Raw genomic sequence first — 20409 nt, forward strand, 5'->3', positions numbered from 1 at the left:
TGACAGCAAATCATCCATCTCACTATCATAAATAAAGAGGCCTGGCACCCAGCTCTAAACTCCTCAGACCCAGGATTACAAATCTGAGTATCCATGAGGATGCAGGTTGGATCCCCGGCCTCACTCAGTGGGTTAAGGATCCAGAGTTGCATGAGCTGTGATATAGTTTGCAGACGTGGCTTGGATCTGTCATTCCTGTGACAGTAGTATTGACCGACAGCTACAGGTCTGATTTGACCCCTAGCCTAGGAATTTCCGTATGCCACGGGTTCGGCCCTAAGGAAAAAAAAAAAAAAAAAAGCTACTGTTTTAACTGTTTTTAAGTGTACAGTTCAGAGGTTTTAAAGACATTCACATTGTGTTGCAACCATCACCAACATCCATCTCCAGAACTTTTTTCACCTTTCCAGCTGAAGCTGCATATCTATTAAACACTGACTCCTCATGCCCCTTCCCCTCAGGTCCTGGCAACCATCATTCTACTTTCTGTCTCTATCAGTTTGACTCTACTAATTACCTTGCATAAATAGAACCAAACACTATTTGTGACTCTGTGACCAGCTTATTTCGGTTAGCCTAGCATCTTCAAGGCTCATCCACATTGTAGCATGTCAGAATTTTCTTCCTTTTTTGACAATATAATTTTAATCTGGCTCTTCATAATGTTTATCCGAATAGCTAGTAATACAGAATTCTGAACCAAAGTATAGCTAATATATTTGTCTAAACCTCTGATTTATATATTTGAAGAAACTGTAAAGGATTTTCCAGGCATTTATGTTTATATTAAGAAACTTTTGTGAGCACTATTGTATGTGATTGTGCATTCTGGTGGTAGTTAAGTTGGATTGCTAAAGAAGACTCACAGGACCCAAATGATGATGTTTGCAAATCCACAGTTCATTACAAACAATGCATACTCAGTATAGCAAGGACATTAAATAAGGACATGTATCATAGTCAAAGACTATCTCACAGCAGGGGGTCTGGAGTGCCTGGGTGAAAGCTGACCTTGCTCTCACTGTAAGGCCCTGGCAGAATACACTTTCTCAGATCAGGAACCACTGATGTGTACAGAGAACACCTTGGAACCAGGGAGTCCAAAATGCAGTCTCAGCTGGCGATTGTTATATTTTCCTAGTCACGTAGGCATCTCTCTGCTAAGTAACCAGCCTCCGTGGCAGAGCCTTCAGGGGTCTCACTGGGACCAGAGGCAACTCATCCGTCTCACTGTCATAAATAAAGAGGCCTGGCACCCAGCTCTAAACTCTTCAGACCCAGGATTAAGAGCAGCACTATTAATCACTGTGCTTCATGCCTTAATCAGGGGTCAGTGCCATGCAGAACAGTTCAGCCTGATTCCAATCTGCTGGAAGAATTAACCCTCACAGCACAGAATGTAGCATTTCAATGTAAGTTATCCTCTGGTTATGTTTCCATTTACTATAGAGGTAGCTTCAGGTTTTCACAAATGCTAGTTACTGGTAAAATATGGCCATGGAATGTTGTTTTGAAAGAATTCCGTGTTTACTTTTTATCTCGCCCCATCATCTATTAACCCATTCAGTCTGTTAATCTGTTGGACTGCATATATCTTTTGCTCACTAGCGTTGCTTCTTCTCTTAGAGTACATGGCCTTACTTTTACTCAAAAATTCTATTCTGAAATGTCTTTCAAAGTGTTTTATTGTTTGCCTCTTATACTTTTCTTTTCCTTTTATTACTGTTATTTTTTAGTTTAGCCATACCTTTGGGCTCAGCAAGATAGAAAACCTAACAAACTGAAAAAGATTTAAAATTTTTTCTACATTTAAAAGAAAACTTGGGAGTTCCCAGGTGGTTCGGCAGGTTAAGTATCCAGCATGGTCATTGCTCTGCCTTGGGTCACTGCTGTGTCTCAGGTTCGATCCCTGGCCCTGGATCTTTCGCATGCTGCAGGCATGGCCCAAATAAAGAAGACTTAAAAAGTTAATGTGCTTTTTTAACTTTTCATGCTACAATAACTAAAATTGGTGGCTTCTTTTTTTCTCTCACTCTGTTTATTATTTTTTGTGCATGAAAAGAACACTTAAGACCCATACTCTTAGCAAATTGTTAAGTATACAGTATTGTTAACTATAGGCACTGCGTCATACCATGGATCTCTAGGACTTATTCATCTTGCATACCTGAAAATGTGTACCCTTTGACTAATGCCTCTTTACTTGCCCCTTTCTGCAACCTCTGGGAACCAAAGCTCTTATTCTCTGCTTCTGTGAGCTTAACTGTTTTGGATTCTTCATGGTAGTATCATGTAGCCTTTTTCCTTCTGTGTATGAATTATTTCCCTTAGCATAATATACTCACCATCTTGTCCCAAATGGCAATATTTCCTTCATTTTTTAAGACTGAATAATATTCCATTGTACATACTTCCTTATACATTTATCCATTCATTCATGGATGGTTAGGTTGCTTCCATGTCTTGGCTATTCTGAATAATACTGTAGTGAACATGGGAGTGCAGACATCTCTTTGAGATCCTGTTTTTGTTTCTTTTGGATATATACTCAGAGTTAGAATTGCTGGATCATATGATGGTTCTTTTTGTAATTTTTTGAAGAACCACCATACTGTTTTCCAAACTGGCTACACCAATTTATATCCCCACCAACAGTACACAAGGGTTCCTATTCCTCAGCATCCTCACCAGCATTTGTTATCTCTTGTCTTTTTGATGGTAGTCCTTCCCACAAGTGTGAGGCAGTCTCTCCTTGGGTTTTGATTTGAATTTCCCTAATGATTAGTGATGTTAAGCACTTTGTTATAAAACTATTGGTCATTTGTATATCTTCTTTGGGAAAATGTCTGTTCAGTTCCTTTCCTCTTTTTTTTTTTTTTTTTTTTTTTTTTTTGCTTTTTTTAGGGCTGCACCTGTGGCATATGGAAGTTACCAGGCTAGGGGTTGAATGGGAGTGGCAGCTGCCAGCCTACGCCACAGCCACAGCAATGCCAGATCCAAGCCATGTCTGTGACCTACACCACAGCTTGCAGCAATGCCAGATCCTTTAACTCACTGAGCGAGGCCAGGGATCTAACCCACATCCTCATGGATACTAGTCAGGTTCTTAACTTGCCAAGCCACAATGGGAACCCCCCTTTGCTCATTTTTAATTGGATTATTTGGGAGTTTTGCCTGCTTTCAGTTCTTTGAAAATACTCCTAGAGGAGTTCCCGTCGTGGCCCAGTGGTTAACGAATCCGACTAGGAACCATGAGGTTGCGGGTTCAGTCCCTGCCCTTGCTCAGCGGGTTAACGATCCGGCGTTGCCGTGAGCTGTGGTGTAGGTTGCAGACGCGGCTCGGATCCCGCGTTGCTGTGGCTCTGGCGTAGGCCGGTGGCTACAGCTCCGATTCAACCTCTAGCCTGGGAACCTCCATATGCCCCGGGAGCGGCCCAAGAAATAGCAACAACAACAACAGCAGCAAAAGACAAAAAGACAAAGAAAAAAAAAAAATACTCCTAGAAGTGGAATTGCTAGATTGTGTAATCATTCTATATTTAATTTTTTGAGGAAATGAATAGATGAATACATTTTAATTTTTAAATGTATATATCTTAAATTATTAGTGAGGAGTGACATTTAGAACAATTTTATGGTTCTGAACATTACTTGTGACTTATGAGGACATATTTTTAAACACATAATTTTTATTAATATTAATAATAGTAACTGTTTACTCTAAAAGAAGTTACAAGGATTTTTCCATTTATTACTCACTTTTTACTTCTGTTAGAGATGACATGCCTATTTGTGTATGTATTTATTTTAGAGTAGGGTAAGAGGGATGGAACCCTCTTTCTTTCTAAAATAAATATATGCAGTGTGAAAATTCAGTGTTCATATGCTGACACAAAGCATAGTCTGGTTTCCAGAGAATAGTGCACCTGGCATTTAATTCTTTGTCTTTGTGATGATCCTTGACAAGCAGGCACACCTGTTTCACAGCCTAAGTTCCCTCTGCCCAGCATTTAAGGAAGTAGATGTTTTTGCAGGAAAAGCAATAAATCTACAGGAGAGATGCCCATAAAGTCTCATTCAAGATGCTTAGTGTAAGAGACTGGTGGAAAAAGAAAATTCCAGCTATATTATCACTAAGCTGTCTCAAGAGTAGTCAATCAAGTCTTGACTAATGAGCGTTTTCTGCATCATTTATGTCCAACCTCTCTGCAGCTTGCTTCTGCAAACTCTAATACACAGTCCCAGAGGACACACTATTTTCTCTGGTCTTGATGCCTCTTTGCCTCTATGTCCACTACTGCTTTCTAGATTACACAGGCAGCAGTCAGGTTGTTAAAAGTACAAAAGGAGTTCCTGTTGTGGCTCAGTGGTTAACGAATCCGACTAGGAACGATGAGGTTGCGGGTTCGGTCCCTGCCCTTGCTCAGTGGGTTAACGATCCGGCATTGCCGTGAGCTGTGGTGTAGGTTGCAGACACGGCTTGGATCCCGCGTTGCTGTGGCTCTGGCATAGGTTGGTGGCTGCAGCTCCGATGAGACCCCTAGCCTGGGAACCTCCATATGCTGAGGGAGCGGCCCTAGAAATGGCAAAAAAAGACAAAAAAATAAAAATAAAATAAAAATAAATAAAATAAAAGTACAAAAGAATTATCAGGATTAAAAAACAAATAAGACAAAGGAAAACCAAACAACTCTCAAGACGAAAGGTCTACTTTAAATCCTAGCCACTTTTTTTTGACCTCTGGCCTACCAGTTAACTCTGTTTTTGCCATTCACAACTCAGGAGTGGTATTGGTATGGGTTAGTCCAAAAGAGAGACAGGTAGAAAATCAGTGTCTTAGCTTTAATCTTAAGATCAAACCCACTCCTTTACAACAATGTTTCTCAAACTTTTTTCCCTTGTCATCTCCCAAAAGAGCCCTTTTGGACAATTTTTCCTAATCACCCTCCTCCAATGAAATTTGAAATCACAAGTATGCTCAGTATCTGTTTATGTATTATATCTATATCTGTATAGTAAAAGAGTAAGTTTTTTTTTCATCATGCCTCTCCTGTAAGAACCAGTTTTTGCCCCCATAATGCAGTATCACTTCTGTTGAGGATAAATGATCTACGGTCTTTTCTCTAAGGAGCCCATGCTCACCTTTAGAGTCACGGAATCTCAGAAGTATAAGGGAACACATTATTCTGCTAATTGAATCATCCTTACCCATTGATCTGTAGTAAATTCATCCAGGAAGACTCTCTTTTAAAATACAAATGCCAGGGCTGTATCTAAGATGTACTCTATCAGACGTTCTATAGTTGGAGTCTGGATAATTATTTCCAGTGCCAAGTGATTTAAGTGCATACTCCAAATTTTGAACCACTCATCGAGTCCAATCTTTACTTATTAGTAGCTTTTAAAACAGCTTACATTTATTGACTACAAATGATGTACCAGGCCCCCTGTCCTTATTCTCTATCTCAGATTGCTTAAAGTAACCCTATGACGTAGGCATTACTATTATTTCTTTTTCACAGATGGGGAAAGCGAGGCATAAAGGGATTAAGAAATTCATCCAGTGATACACAACTAGTTCAGGCAAGCTGATGCCAGAATCATCCTCTCTGTCATTTGTCCACAAAGCCACACAATCACCCTTATGTATAAATCATCTATCGAGGTATAAATTCTTGTAAAAGAGATACAAACGACTCATATTTCTGGATAAAAAGCATGTTTTAAAAGAAAAAAGATGGGATTTAGAGTCAAGCAAATCCTAGTTTAAATTTTAAATCCTCCATTTTTTCAATGTGTTACTTAGGAATTTCTTAACCTCTGTGCACCTCAAAATCTTCACTTATAAGTAGGCTTAATGGCACTTTGTTAGTAAGGCTATTTGGGAGAATAAAATCAGATGACATATATAGAAGTCCTAGGTCAGTGAACACATAGGAGGTCGCCAATAAATATTAGTTCTCTTTCCCCTTCTTCCTTGTTCTCTGCTTTTACATGTCTCATGAAAATAAGCCCACTGCCTGCATAATGAGGTGACTGGAGCAGAATAGCATTCCACTGGGACCAGTGCGCACTCTACCACAGTTCCCAATGAGGGCACTGGGGAATGCTGGTGAGCATTCTTCCCAGATGCGTAACCAAAGTGTAATCAGTGTGTGTAATTTATTTTTGCAATCACTGAGCAGTCACCTTATTAGCATAATGAGTAAGAAGTAAGAGATGACAAGAGTTCCCGTCGTGGCTCAGCAGTTAACGAATCTGACTAGCATCCATGAGCATGCAGGTTCGATCCCTAGCCTTGCTCAGTGGGTTAAGGATCTGGAGTTGCCATGAGCTGTGGTGTAGGTCATAGCCATGGCTTGGATCCTAGATTGCTGTGGTTGTGGTGTAGGCCGGCAGGTACAGCTCCAGTTTGACCCCTAGCCTGGGAACCTCTACATGGCATGGGTGCACCCCTAAAAAGCACCCCCCCAAAAAAAGAAGTAAGAGGTGAGAGTTTGCATCTACCAACCCCAAACTTCCCAGTAGATGCAAACTACTGCAGGTAGAGCTGATAAGCAATGGGGTCCTACTATACAATACAGGGAACTATATATAATCTCTTGGGATAGAACATGATGGAAGATAGTATGAGACAAAAAAAATATATATATATATATGTATGTATGATTGGGTCACTATGCTGTACAGCAGAAGTGAGCACAACACTGTAAATCAACCATTCTTTAAGAATATAAATAAATAAATAATTTTTTAAAATATGCAACAACAAAAAATACTTCAACAAAATATAAAAGTCAAAAAAAGAGGGGAGCTTAACATCAAACTAAAGAAAAGAATATTGAAAGAACATCACCCTTTGAGAATATAAGAGAGTGTTTGCTGTCAGGTCAGTGAGCAGTTCTTGTCAAGCAGTAACAGAGTCTATGTAAAAGTGACCAAGCAACGCTGTGAAAACTCTGGGATGCTTTCATAGATACTGTACATCATGGGTTAGGTTCCCCAAGTAATTGGCTCTGAGATGAAGATTTGCATTACTGGAGAGTATTATCAAGACCATGACCTGTAGGAGAAAACAAGTAGAATTGAAAAGGAGGAGGAATTAAATTGTGCTATGGTCACAGCAATGTCCTCAGCTGATTCCCACAGTGAAGGAGTGTGAACTTGGGCAAGGAAATTCTCCTTACCTAAGGGCAATGCTCAGAGTAACTCAGCTGAGAGCTGTCGACTGCCAACCACCTCAGCAACTGGGAGAACTATTCTCAGTCCTAAATGTGAGAGGGGACAGGGCTGGAGGTGCATCATAACGTCCACAACAGTCTCACCCTTTAAGCCAATGGGATCCCCTTGCTTTGACAGTAAATTCGGGGAACACTCTGACAGTAAATTCGGGGAACATCTCCGTCAAGGTTCTGGTTGATCCCTTTTCCTAGGAAAGAATCATACTCATAGAACCCTGGATGGTGAATTAATTCTTCACACCTCCTGATTTCATTGAATGGTGTCTGCTTATCACCTCCATAGAGAAATTTTATTTACTTGTATAAGAAGACTAGTAAATAGATGAGAATGAGAAGAGGGAAAAGAGGAAGAATGTGTCCACTTTCAAAATTCATGCGGCTTAATAGAGTAAATGAAGTGTGAGTGAGGGATAGAACATAGAGAAGGCCAGTGATAGAGAAAATGGAAGGTGGCCTCTGGGGGATGAGGACTGGAATAGTGAGAAGAACCAATGGGCTTCAAGGGGTCTGACCTGGTGAGATGGAGAGCGTGTGCACAAGTGAGAATCTGGTCATCCTTTCATGGGATATTTTAAATCAAATTACTGGGTGTCTGCACATCTTTGGTATGAAATCTGGACTAGCCCAGGGGGAGCAATTGACTTGATAAGACAAATGAATGAAGTTTGCCCTATGGATTTTTGAGGGGAAATAGATTGGTCTGGTAGATGGGACAGAGACTTTCCTGGCCCTTCTCTTCCATGGGCCAGTCTCTGGGTGAGGCAGGAGGCATCCCTTCCCTCTGAGACCTACTCTCTCTTTTCTTGTATCAGCCCACAAATAGATATTCTTTTGCCCCAAAGTAATAACAACATCATCAAACCCAAAGCCATGCTTATAGGTCTATGCCCCACTCCCAGCCAGGCCTCCTTGCTCAGTGAGAACCAAAGAAAGCAAGGCTTCTCAGACAGAAGTCGCTAACTCTCCCAAAGTTTCCCTGCTGAGGCTTTAACAAGAGAAAATTTGCTTTTTAAGAAAAGGCAGCCCTGAATTTCTCTGTGACTTGAGTAATGCCATTACTACCCAGAGAATGGAGAGAGAGAGGGAATTTACTGCTTAAAGGGCTTCTCAATAAGTCACTGGCCTCAGCAGAGATGCATATCCATAATTTATGGAGGAAGTGATCAATCACTAGAAAATATATCCTGCCTATTAAAGTGAGCTGTTGGCCTCCGGACTCCTGTCAGCTCATCACACTGAACTGAAGGGTCTGGGCCAAGGACACCTAGTACTGCCTTTATCTGCCACTGGTTTTTAGGGCACAGACAGGAATTTTGTCACTGTCTCAGAGGCTTTAAGACCTATAAAGGAGACAGGGTTTGGAAAATAGGTTCATATAGGGGGAAATAGGAGAGGAAGGGGGGTCTGCACTTCATCAGGTCTCTCTTCAGCTTCCTGCAGGTGTCAGGAAGCAGGCAGGAATCAAATCTTCTGTGTGTGGCCAGAAATGAGATTTGGAGATTGAAGGCTGTTGGTCAGGCTGAGGATACAGAGGCATCCCTTCCCTCTGAGACCTTTGGCTTCTCTAGTCCACTTGCAAAATAAGAGGAAAAGGCAAGAGGGAGACTAAAAGGAAAACAAGAGAGCAAGTGAAGGACAGTGGTAACCACAGAAGAAGAAAAAAAGTGAGCATTTATTCATTAAAGAGCCAAAGGGAGATAGAGAAAAGTGAAACCTAGAACCGTAATATGTCTAGAATTGCTCAGCAATCAGGCAGACTTGGCTCAAATATAACATTATTCTCATTTTCTTTTTTCGTCTTAGGGCTGCACCCGAAGCATGTGGAAGTTCCCAGGCTAGGGGTCAAATCATAGCTGCAGCTGCCGGCCTACTCCACAAAGTGATGCAGGATCCAACCTATACCATAGCTCACAGCAATGCCCCTAGATCCTTAAACCACTGAGCAAGGCCAGGGATGGAACCTGCATCCTCATGGATACTTGTCAGATTCGTTTCTGCTGCACCACAATGGGAACTCCTTATTCTCATTTTCAAATGCTCAGGAGCTCTAAGAGGTATCTCTTTCCTGCCCCTGTAATTCATGAACATGGGAAAAACCTGGACACCAGGTCAGCTCGGCAGACATTCATGTCCCACCAGCCTCAGCTCCAGCTGGTTCTTCAGACCACACAGAACTTCCAGACCCACAGGTCCCATCAGTGAGCTCCTTGCCCTCTTGGCCAGAAGCACCTGGGAGATAGTTCCCTCTCTGCTCCCATCAGGCATTGCTACACATGCCTCTAGGGACTGAAGTTGAAAAGCATCCCCTCCAGTATTCTTTTTTCTTTCGTTCAGGACTCCCATAAGAGAAAACATCCACCTCTCCCCTAATACAGCCTGCTCAGAGACATCATTTATACGAAGAATACCAATGGAATTTCTTCTCTGTATTTTCACATTTTTAACTGAGACCAAGCACTAAGCCTAAAAGAATGGCTTGCTAAGAATGGAGTTTAGGAATAGCCAGCCTTATGAGTAGACTGGGCCCTAGGCAAATCACGCTTTTTTTTATTTTCATTTTTATGGTCACACTGTGATATATGGAAGTTCCCAGGCTAGGGGTTGAATCAGAGTTGCAGGCCTAAACCACAGCCATGGCAACACTGGATCCAAGCCACATCTGTGACCTATGCTGCACCTTGTGGCAACACCAGATTCTTAATCCACTGATGGAGGCCAAGGATCAAACCCACTCCTCCTGGACACTATGTTGGATTCTTAACCTGCTGAGCCACAATGGGAACTCCCAGGCAAATCACTCCTGATGTAGCCTATCAGAGACTGAAGGATCCAGCCTCTGCCTGGGTTGACTTATATCCACTTGTGAGATTTGTCTCCCTTCTCAAACACACCACCGTCTCATCAGCCCCAGGGCCTTTTCACATGCTCTTCTTGCTATCTGGAACTCTCTTCTGCAGCTCTTCATGTAATTAATATGTTAATATTTAAGTCCATCTTGGTCCCATTTTATCCCAGGACAAATGTCATTCCCTCAAGGAAGTCCCCCCTGCTTCCCAAGATAAAGTCAAGACTCCCTACAAGAGGTCCTCCAGCACCATGGACCACTCCTCCATTCCTTCTTTGTCCTAAAGGCTTTGGATCACAGCAAGATTGACAGTTTCCAGCTACCTGAAGAAGACCAGTGTGGCTGGGGTAGAGTGGGCGGAAGAGATGGGTAGGTCAGAGAGGCAAATTAGCCAGGCCCATGAGAGCTTAATTCAGATTTTATTCCAAGGACAATCATAAAACACTGGGAGTATAAGCAGTAAAGTGGATTTATAGTGTAAATGGTTACTCCAGCTACTATGTGAAATGGGTGGAGGTTAGAAGCAGGGATATTAGTTGGGACGCTCTCGTGCTAGGGAAATATATTGGGGTTGGACCAGAGGTATGCAGTGGAGGTGCAGAGGAGTAAGTGGATTCAGTGCATGTTTGGGAAAAGGATACCAACAATGTATTCATAGATTGAATGTGATGGTTGAGGAAAAGAGAACTAGTTTTTGACTTAAGCAACTAGTACATGCAGCATTGTTTATTGACCTGAGGAAGATTGGTAGGAGTAGGTAAGTGAGGGAAATCAATGCTATTTCACTAAGTTAAATTTCAAGTCTTTTAGACATCCAAGTGGAAATGTCAAGGAAGCAGATGGAATTGCTAGGAAAGGTCAGGGCTGAAAAAAGATACTGTGCAATTATTGATCTATAGATTGGCTTACCAGAGCCAAGGCTGCTACTTGAGTACAGTGGAGGAAGGGGCTGACAGCAGTGTTTGCAGGCGAGTGAACCTGGAGAACCGTGGAGCCTAGCTGAGTCAGAAGGGAAAAAGGTCCCAAGAGCAGTGAGAATAGGGGGTTGTAATAGCATAAAAGGATTGAAAGTAACACCAGGTTTATATTACTGCTCAAGTGGCAGATCCAGAAGTAGGCGAGAGACAAGCATAGAAGATGGTTCTCAGAAAGTGGATTTAAAGAGGTAAAGACCTTTCACATCCTGAATCCCAACTTGGCTATGCTGGCACTGTTGCTCTGCTCTCAGGTATCTTCCTTCCTTTGTGGGCAACAGTCCACCCATGGATGCTGTTGCGCACGCTGTGACTTTAAACCAGCCTGAAGTGCCTGCAGGCCACCTGCACATTAACTGTCAAATGGGCGCTGGACAGGCCCCAGGCCATCTGTGAACACCATCCCAGATACCTCCTCCTTGCCGTGGCTCTGCTTGATTTCTCAGCCTGCAGAACTCTGCTTGGCTCTTATGCTCTTTGCTTGGTTCCATTATCCACACAAGATCATGCCTTCTGCTCTGGATTCTCTTGGATGGTAACATTGCTCCAGTTCGCTCCTTGGAACTAAGCCTCCGGTGACATGGCAGCCCTCTGGCTCTGCCTGGTTCTCCAGGAGGGAGAGGATTAGAAAACGCCCCTGACTCTCCCACCCTTCCCCAGCAGAAGCCATCTCCTCCTGCTGCTTTTCTCCCTGCACTTGAGAATATGTTTCCATCAGCTTTGTAAATGTATTCCTCTGGCATGCTTTAACTGTCTATAGGAATCTCATTCTGCTCCTCATTCCCTTTTTTATTTTAACATCTTTTTACGCAACTTGATCTCAGTCTTTTTTAACTCATTTTTATATGAAATTGGTTGTTTTCCTTCCTAACTTCATGGTTCCACAGCTCCCTCTTCTGCTATTTTTGCAAAATGTTCACAAGATGTTGCTTTCCTGCCTAAAAATCCTGCTCTGGCCTCCTCTTCTTTCATCTGGACTTTCTCCTTTGTCTCTGTTGACCCCACGCAGCTCACTTTGGATCTTATTCCAGGCACTTTCAGCTCACTGTGGGGTTGTTGTCTTAGAAGGAATTTGGAATGGTTAGTTTGAGAGTTTGTGGGGCCCTGAATGCCAGGGCCCATGGGAGCTCACCACATGCACGTGGGCTGGCAGAGTCTGAAAAACTCCTGGTTTCAGTGACTGTTCTCAGGTTGGCCCTCCAGTTTCCAGTGAACACCTGGCTGTATCCTCTGAAGATCCTAGCGTACATGAGATGCCCCACAGCTTTCCTTTGCTTCCCTCCACACAGTCGTGGATACATTTCAGGTCTTGGCGTGCTGGTGGTTTGTCCCCATCTACTCACATTTTCTGTTCAGGAAGATACCTTGTCAACCATCTTTTTTGTGGATGTTGACTATAAATTAAGAGAGTTGGAGTTTTTCCTACCTAATCTCTCTCTTTTATTTCATAGGTGTACTTGAAGAAATGACAAAATTATGCTGCCACTGCCTTTTCCCCAAATTCCCTTGGGTTCTAACAACCCTCTGAGGTAATTGCCGTTATTATTCCCAGTATATAGATGAAGCAACCAGAGCCTGGAGTGGTGAAGCAAATTTCCCAAGATCAAAGGGTAGAAATCAGATACAAATCTAGATACAAATTCTACCTGTGTAGCACACACTACTAACCACTCTGCATGGCTGCATTTAAGTGTCATTAAGCCATCAGAAGGTGAGTAGAAATTGGGCAAATGAGCAATAGAGAGAAACCCGTTCTGGGTTGAAAGATCAAAATAAGCGAAGGCCCTGAGGCTTCCCTGCTTCTGAGGAATTAGAAGAAGCCAGTGTGTCTACAGATTTGCGAGACATGAGGTGATGCATGAAAAGGAATCAAAGTAGATTATTCAAGACACTGCAAGCCATGGAAGAGATTTGGATTTTACTCTATATGCAATGCAAAGTCTTCAAAAAAAAAAAAAAAAAAGCTGTATGCAACATTCTGACAGAGTCTGAACCCCTTAAAGGACTAAGTTAGATATCTCTTGTTTTTTTCCTTCCATTTTTATTGGTATATAATTAACATACAGCACCATGTAAGTTTAAGGTTTACAATGTATGTACATCATGAAATAATGATCACAGTAAGTCCAATGAACATTCTTCATCATCTCACATAGATACAAAAGAACAGAAAAAAAATATTTTTTCCTTGTGATAAGAACTTTAGGAATGGAGTTCCCTTGTGGCTCAGCAGGTTAAGAACACAGCATAGTGTCAATGAGGATGCGGGTTCAATCCCTAGCCTTGCTCTGTGGGTTAAGGATCTGGTGTTGCTGCAAGCTGTGGTATAGGTCATAGATGTGGCTCAGATCCAGAGTTGCTGTGGCTGTGGTGTAAACCTGCAGCTCTGATTCGACCCTGAACCTGGGGACTTCCATATGCTATAGGTGCGGCCCTCAAAAGAAAAAGAAAAAAAAAAAAAAAGAGCTTTAGAACTTATTTGCTTAACAGCTTTCATATGTAACTTGCAGCAATGTTCATTTCATTAATCATGTGTACATTACATCCCTAGTACTTATTTATCTTATAACTGAACGTTTGTACCTTTTGGTCACCTTCGTCACCATACAAAGATATGACGTAATTATTGACTACATTCCCCACACTATACATTTCATCCCCATGAGTCATTTATTTTGGAACTGAAAGTTTGTACCTCTTAATTTTTCTCACCTATTTCACTCATCCCCACCTGCTCCTCTGAATTAGGTATCTTTAGACCTAAAGAATGATTTGACTGCAGAGAAGATAGATAAATGGCATGATATATTGCATCACTGCCCATTTAGAAGTGAACCAAGATGGGAGTGAAAGTAGTACCCAGGGAGGAGAAGCATCATGAGAAAGGAGGCTAGAGAGCTTGGACGGGGCACCAGATTGAGAAGGCCCTGACACTCCTGGCTCAGCGGGTTCCTGAGAGCAATAGCCCTTCTTCACATCAGTTGCTACTGGGAGGAGAGTGACAGAGCCACAGAACCTATGACACCAATGTGAGCTAAAGAGAACCACTGCTTTACACTGAATAGAGCAGCACATTTTTTAGGAAGCTGTTTCTCCTTTTACAGTGTTCAGGACTCCACATCAGAAGGTCAGCCACATTCACCTGTCAAGATATTTTGGGTAATGATGATTCCCCTTTCTTGCTATTCGTATCAGTTGCCTTTTGTTACAGCCACCAAAGCTTTGTGAACTGGCTTTGTGATAAGTGTTCTGTATAATATTTGGCATTTTCCTATTCTCATTTAAACTTCAGCCAAAGTTTCAGGGAAAAAGGAAGAAAGGATGATACCTGTGACTTGGGTATTATTTCTATCTACAGCACATGGAGGAAAGTTGCTTAAATGCTGTGGGATTTTCTGCCTGGGATTCCACGTATTCCATAAATATATAAAGCAGAGTCACTTTTCCACACCCTCTCTGATGAATTAATTTCCAGAGCTGCCCAAGGTTTCCATTTTAAACCTTGCCTTCTCATTTTTAGTCTGTAGTCATTGGGAATTATTTGCAGAAATACCACTGCATGATGAGACCAAGGCCATAAGCCAAAGGGAGGTTGGGACAGCTCTAGTTGGCTAATGGTAATTATGTGGAAAAGAGTGCAGGTGTTGAGCCCTCTGGTGGCTCAGAAGGTTAGGGAATCTGGCATTGTCAGTGCTGTAGCTCAGGCCACTGCTGAGATTCAATCACTGGCCCATGCTGTGCTGTACCCACACCGTGGGTGTGACCAAAAAAAAAAAAGAAGAGTGCAGGTGTGAGCCATTAGCAGCAGCCAGAGGATGGGTGCACCACGCTGGTCCAGGGAATCTGGGTGAGGCACCAGGGGCATCTGGTACCTGGCTTAGGTGGGACCACATCCCTAATATTTCTAACAACACTTTTGTCTGGATAAAAGGATCTACTCAGTAATATTGTAGTCTTTTCAGAAGTGTTAATAAATGCTGTGACATGTGTTTTCTCTGAGATTTAGTCTTAGTGACCATGCTCTGGATTTGGTCTCAGTCCTAAAACTGTGCTTTAATGGCCACACATTGAAATGGTTAGAAGCAGATTCATTTTCCAACCCTGACATCCTGGAATCTCTGTGCTCCTCTATCTATCCGAATCTATTTGCAAACTTTCTTTCCTGAGCTCATCTCTTTCTTGTATTGCCTTATCAAATAAAGCTAATATCAACCAGTTCACATTTTCAGATTCTGCTTTAAAACTGACTAACTCAGTGCTCAAGTTAAGAATACTTTCTGTTTTCCAGATTGCCACAGGCAGTAGTTTCACAAAATGTTTACCAGTGCATAACACGAGTTGCCATCCTCCCAGCATCCTATAACAGTTTTCTCATGGCCATCTGTTCACCAGAAGACCATTCAATGATTGTAGATATATAATTCTTTGAAAGGGTAGTAAAGAATTGGGGACCAATTATATAATTAACACAATGTCTGACACAGTGGATCAACAAGAATCCTTTTCATGGGGATAGAGAATAGACGTTACCTCTGTGGATCTAAACCAGATCTGCTCTGCACTGTGACTCTCCACTAAGAGAGCCAGTCTGCAGACATAGACCAGTTAAGCAGATGAACAGAGCAAAGCAGACATGTGAGAGGCAAGAGGGTTCCTGTCACTTTGCATTTTCCCAGCTCCAGCTCCTGAGATTCAGCTGTTTTCCTTTGCCTGTATGGGTCCCTTTCCCCTATCTTGATGACAAATTCCCATTTTCACTTTATACTAGCTAAGTGGTGTCCTGTTTCTTGAAATGAAGTAGTCTCAGCCAGTTCAGAAGAACATGATGTCATGTGCCAATTCTCTTATGGTCCAGCGCCCCAGCCAGTTTGATGCTGGACCAGATAATCACTTGGGTCTCTTCTGGTTCTGACGTTCTAGGTAAGGTGCCTCTGAGTAGATTCCCTGATGTGAAGAATACATGAGTTCCATAAATATAGCCCATGACCCAGACTTAGTGGACTTTGAAAAACTTATGGTTACCAAAGGGGACAGGTGGGGGTGGGGAGGGATGGACTGGGAGGTTGAGATGGGCGTATGCACACTGAGGCACATGGAATGATTGGCGAACAGGGACCTGCTGTATAGCACAGAGAACTCTACCCAATATTCTGTGATAACCTGGATGGGAAAAGAATCTGAAAGAGAATGAATATGTGCGTATGTATGACTGAATCACTTTGTTGTACAGCAGAAATTATCACAATCTTGTAAATCAACTATGCATCAAGAAATTTTTTTAATTAAAAAAATTTTCTAAGTATAGCCCATTAACACCCTAGAGTGAGTGTGTAATTCAGTGCAAATCTCAACTCAGTGCCACTCTGTTGCTTCAGAAACACCTTAAATTGCATACTCTACCAGCTGATTATGAGTGATAAGGTAAACATTCACTAAGTCTTTTTTCTCCATCAAGAAGCAGCACATTGATTTACGATTGTTGGCAGATGCATGAATGTGGGTCAAAGAAAGAGTAATTTACTTTATAAATTCAAGCGGGCATTGCAGGTGGCATCAACTATCTATAACAGAGACTGAAGTAGAACCAACAGACTGTAGCTTTACAATATTTGCATATGTGAAAGACAAAGCAAGCAAGGTTTGCCATGTGAGCAACAAGAGAAGCTCCCCACTTCTCGTAGGAAGGGTAAAATTGCTATATCCTACACATAGGACTAGTCAACCAACCAACTTTTTCTCTCTCACCTCCCTCCAGTCATTTGGATGGCAGGTAGTAGGTGGCTTGGCTTAGGAATGGAGGTGAGGGACTTGGAGCAGTGCTGGGGTAGGCGGTAGAGGCAATTTATCCCAGGGAGGGATGGGCAGCAGCAGTGAGGCATCAGAAGACTTGATATCTGACATGAGCATGGGGTTTTTCTTCTCAACTAGAGCTACTTTGTTGATGGAAATAGGTGCCTCCAATTGCCTGACACAGCCCTACAGGAAACTTCTACAGATCTTCTTATACCAGGTGGACCAGGGAATCCTCTATTTAACATGCCAAGGGTTCTCAATATTACCTGGGAATCTGTTAGAAATGCTAAGTACAGGCCATACCCCAGAACCACTTACAAGAAACTCTGAAAGTGGGGCCAACAATCTGTGTCTTAATAGGTCTTTCAGGGAATCTGATGCTCCCTGAAGATTAAGAGCCTCTGCATTATATTAAACCCAGAAGTGAAGAAGAAGGCATGGGGTGGTCACCAAGCTCTTGCTTCTGAGGATATGGTGTTTTCCCTGCATCACTTCACAGACCACATCGTGTTCTCTTCAATTGAGCCAGACCCTGTGGAGGAGTCAAAAGTCCGGGCCAGCTGGAGGGCACTTCCTGACAAACATGCCAGGGACCAAAGGGATCTGTACTTTCCAAACACTTACAGAAGGCAGGCTTTAGAACCTACATTTTCCAAAACTTCATCCTGCAGTCAGTCTATTCATCATTCACTGACAACTCCTTGTCCCAGGCTGAAGGTCAGTCTATCTGCATTTGTCTGAGCAGCAAAGGAGAGCAATTTTCACAGCATGGTTGGCACATGGGGGATGCTGGTCTCTACACCCCACTTCAGGTGTGGTGATGATGATAATACTGATGATGATGACGATGATATGGTAGCACTGGGCAGATACGTCCCTCAGCAATAATGAGACGGATTGACACGGAGACTAAAAAGGCGTTAAAAGAACATCTCCTAGGAGTTCCTGTCGTGGCGCAGCAGAAGTGAATCCGACTAGGAATGGTGAGGTTGTGGGTTTGATCCCTGGCCTTGCTCAGTGGGTTAAGGATCCGGCGTTGCCATGAGCTGTGGTGTAGGTCGACGAGGCTCGGATCCTGCATTGCTGTGGCTCTGGCGTAGGCCAGCAGCTGTAGCTCTGATTAGACCCCCTAGTCTGGGATCCTCCATATGCTGCAGGTATGGCCCTAAAAAGACAGAAGACAAAAAAAAAAAAAAAAAAAAAAGAGCATCTCCTATAAGAATCTTCACTACTACAAAAAGGAGACAACATTTCTCTCCTCTTGCTCATCATTCAGAACCCCTGAGAGAATCACCGGCCTGAATGTTTGAAATAAATTCAAGTTGGAAAGGTGAATTTTTTTTCTTGTTATTGTATAATATTTGTTCTGTTTTAAATAGCCTTTTGAAGCAGAAAATTTGGAATCAAAATTTTGGATTTGAATCTAAGATATACCACTTACTTAATTGTGTGTCTTGTTATCTTAGGCAATTAACTTAGCCTTACTTTAACCTTTGTAGGTCTTAGTTTTCTCATCTGTTAATGGCTACTTTTTTGAGTCATTGTGAAAATTATAATAAAATAATTTATGCTTACTGTATAGAGTAAATACTTTTTTCAATCTCTCCTGCTGTTATCTCTTTTACTCGCTTTGAATAATATCCTTGCAAACAGGAACCCCGTGGGTGGGAGTCATTTTCATAGGGAAAAATGAAGGGCATCATCTCATGACTTTCCAGTTTCTAATGATTCTTATATATTCTTTTTCTTTTTAGGGCCATACCTGCACCATATGGAAGTTCCCAGGCTAGGGGTCAAATCGGAGCTGCAGCTGCCAGCCAACACCACAACCACAGCAACACCAGATGTGAGCCACCCCTGTGACCTACACCACAGTTCAAGGCAATGCCAGATACTTTAACCCACTGAGTGAGGCCAGGAATTGAATCCACATCCTCATGGATACTCGGGTTCTTGAGCCACAGCAGGAACTTCCATCTAATGATCCTTATGTTAGTCATGTCCAAATCCCCTGGAATGGAACAGTTCCATTCCTTAGGCCATTAAGGTTTGTATACCATGTCTCTCTAGAGTGTTAGAACCAGAAAGGGCCTTAGAATTGGTGAACCGAATGAATTTTTTCATTTTTTAAATGAAAAAAAAAAAAGTCTCCATAAAAGTTAAGATATAGGGGATGATATGAGAAAAAGAATGTGTGTGTGTATGTGTGTGTGTAGCTGGGTCACTTTGCATATATATATACATATATATATATATATGTATATATATATGACTGGATCACTTTGTTGTACAACAGAAGTTGGCACAACGTTGTAAATCAAGCACATTTTAATTAAAAAAAATTAAGGTGACTGGTTTAAGGTCATTTGGCTAGGGAGTAACAAACCACAGATTAAACACAACTACAGCATTCCTTGGTGGCCTAGCAGTTAAGGATCTGGCATTGTCGCTGCTGTGGTGCAGGTTCAGTCCCTGGCCTGGGAACTTTTGCATGCCATGGTCGAGGCCAAATAAATAAATTAAGTAAAAGCTATTTTAGTCCATCATCCACTCTGTTGTGCAACATAACAGCTGAAACTGAAGACACCACAATTTTCTCCTGGTTTGCTTCCTGCTAAATTTTTTGCTAAAAAAAAAAATAGGGAGTTCCCGTCGTGGCGCAGTGGTTAATGAATCCGACTAGGAACCATGAGGTTGCGGGTTCGGTCCCTGCCCTTGCTCAGTGGGTTAACGATCCGGCGTTGCCGTGAGCTGTGGTGTAGGTTGCAGACGCGGCTCGGATCCCGCGTTGCTGTGGCTCTGGCGTAGGCCAGTGGCTACAGCTCCGATTCGACCCCTAGCCTGGGAACCTCCATATGCCGTAGGAGCGGCCCAAGAAATAGCAAAAAGACAAAAAAAAAAATAGGAAAAGAATCTGACTTCTCTTCCCATTTCACCTTGGCTCCAGATCATGCACCTAACTTTTTAAATCAGAGGATAATAGAATAGGCGTGATTATGGATATATTTCAGAGAGCAGCCAGTGCAAAACAATTCCATGGAACTCAAGTATCTTTTTAACACAATAATCTTTGCAGAATCCAGTAAGGAAACACAAGAGTCCTCACAGACCACCCACATGGTCCTGCATGCAGGAATGCCTAGCCTAGCCAGAGGCCAACAGATTGACCCAGAAAGAAGGCAAATTAAAGCACACAGCAGGGAATGAAACTGGGGCACCTGCATCATCAATAACCAGTGTTTGTTTGAACAACTGTAGCATTGAGAGAAGAAAAAGAAAGAAAATTCCACTATTGTTGCTTCAGAGAAAGGCATGCTGTGGTTTCTTTGATGTTCCACCAGAGGGGATCTGCAACAAGCAGCTGGTCTTGAAAATACAGAGCTATTCAATGGGGAGGTCAGCATTAAGACCAGATGATGTCAGGAAAGATCAGTAGAATGGACCCAATGATTTCCACATATGTGACTTGGATGCAGAGCAAGACTGTTTTCAAATATCTGTACTGTGCACTTAGGTGGCCAGGACAGTGGAAGGAGATGGACCAGGGTCTCCTTGG

The 20409-nt window shown here is 42.4% G+C and overlaps 1 long non-coding RNA gene across 1 annotated transcript in view; it reads left to right on the top strand.

Annotated features, from left to right (window-relative positions):
- The window catches only part of LOC146397048 (uncharacterized), a 201879-nt gene extending 186599 nt beyond the window's left edge, over positions 1 to 15280 (top strand). Inside the window, exons 6-7 of the long non-coding RNA XR_014827199.1 lie at positions 12512 to 12589; positions 14165 to 15280. This is a non-coding gene — a long non-coding RNA (uncharacterized LOC146397048). The remainder of the gene's footprint in view (positions 1 to 12511; positions 12590 to 14164) is intronic.
- The last annotated feature ends 5129 nt before the right edge of the window (positions 15281 to 20409 follow it).

This window comes from Sus scrofa, chromosome 14, assembly GCF_054392235.1.
Source record: "Sus scrofa isolate SSC_HxYL_T2T_F1_AM1 chromosome 14, Sscrofa_HxYL_maternal_Yorkshire_Landrace_v2.0, whole genome shotgun sequence".
Taxonomy (NCBI): Eukaryota; Metazoa; Chordata; class Mammalia; order Artiodactyla; family Suidae; genus Sus; species Sus scrofa.